Source organism: Schistocerca gregaria, chromosome 2 (assembly GCF_023897955.1).
Source record: "Schistocerca gregaria isolate iqSchGreg1 chromosome 2, iqSchGreg1.2, whole genome shotgun sequence".
In the NCBI taxonomy this organism is placed as follows: domain Eukaryota; kingdom Metazoa; phylum Arthropoda; class Insecta; order Orthoptera; family Acrididae; genus Schistocerca; species Schistocerca gregaria.
The window spans coordinates 705,959,047-705,960,719 of NC_064921.1; the positions used below are offsets into that span (position 1 = coordinate 705,959,047).

At 38.3% G+C, this 1,673-nt stretch overlaps 1 non-coding gene across 1 annotated transcript; it reads right to left on the minus strand.

Moving 5' to 3' along the window:
- Window positions 1–802: 802 nt before the first annotated feature.
- Trnaq-uug (transfer RNA glutamine (anticodon UUG)) lies at window positions 803–874 on the minus strand. Its single transcript has one exon. It is a non-coding gene; the product is annotated as a tRNA-Gln (tRNA).
- Between the last annotated feature and the right edge of the window lie 799 nt (window positions 875–1,673).

A 1,673-nucleotide genomic window follows, 5' to 3' on the forward strand; every position in this document is an offset into this window, starting at 1 on the left:
CTTCGATTAAATCATCGTCTAAATCGCCTCTCATCTCTGGGATTCCAGCAAATAATTTCGATTGAAGCTTACATTCAGTAGAATTCCGTAAATCGTAATGAAAGATGCCTCCACTTGCCCAAGAGTGATTACTTTTCTGTCTTATAAACAGAAATTCTGGTTACTCGTTTGGTGTGGAGAATAACTGAGCAAGTATTACGCGAGGAACGAAGGATTAAACTATTTACTGAAGAGATGTTGGGTAGAACACCTGTAGCGGAAGTCAGCTAGAAGACATGGTGCGCATTTTACTGTACAGAGGCCATTGGTCGTTGTACGGACCAGTTATAATGTCGAAGTGCGGTAAAGAATGTGCTTCATTCCTTCGCTAGCTGTGTATTGCAGACTTTAGGAACCATCAAAACGTGAGTGTAACCCTTGTGGTCACTCTGTTAAAGAATTTCAACTCAAATGCTCCTCACCCTGTTTCTTCCCATCCTACTGACTCAAATTTATTGAAGTTTTCAGGCAGCCGATCAACGACATAGTTGGTACATGTATGGCCGCCATCTAACAATGCCAAGTACTTATTTACTTCCGAGTTTTAACTGAAAGTTCAGATACTGTAATATGTCGTCTTGTGTTCCTCTTTCTCACACGTGGCCTACCAGCTGTTCACAGTTTGCTTTATACATCATACTGTATCTGACCTTTTCATTCAAGCCGCAAACGATATTTAATACTATTCGTTTAATTTACCTTGAAGAACACACGAATGGCATTATGAAAACACCCCGCTGCTGCAACTCTCTCTTAAAATTTTAGGTCCCACCGAGATTTGAACTCGGATCGCTGGATTCAAAGTCCAGAGTGCTAACCATTACACCATGGGACCTTGCCAGCATCTGTAGCTCAGCGCCGGATACTGGTAGTGCCGTTACGATGTTGCAAGAGGCTCTTGCGTCACTCCAACTGCTTGCGTGTTCCTCTCAGCGTTTCACTTCCGAAGCGCTGTCCCTCTCTCTGAAGACAATCGTATTTCTCTCCGAATTTCTCGTGAGTTTTATTAATCCGGGAGAATAAGCTGCTTTATTTAGAATTAACACTTCTTTTCATTGCATAAATATTGGAATGGCTTTAAATATCAGTAGTATGTGGGTACGTTGGGAACACCCCCTCTTCTAAGGTTCATTTTGACCATAAAATTATTTCTTTTTTAAGGTCCAAGACAACCTTAAAAAATATTTTGCTAATCTGTAGGGTGACCCTGTTTAAGATCAAATCTCACCATAAAACGCAATCAAAAGTTATGGATGAAAACCAACCACAACCTCGCCAATGAGGTTTCCAAAAGTAATCTCTTTTAAAGTTGAAAACAACCATAAAAATTTTAAAAATTAACACCCCAGCCATAAAGATATTTTAAGGTTCTAAGTAACTATAAAACGCAATCAAAAGTAATGCTTAAAACTAACCATAAACAAGATTAAAGAAACACCACAAAATTTTATTAAAAATATGGCTCTAAGTAGCCATTAAAACCTACTCAAAAGTTCTGAGAAAAATTAAGGTTCACAACTACCCTAAATAACAGTCAAATTCCTGGTTAAAACCAACCATTATCCGAAATTAAAATTACCAGAAAACAGCATTAAATCTGTGGTGAAATTATCCATAAAAGTTACCAACGATTT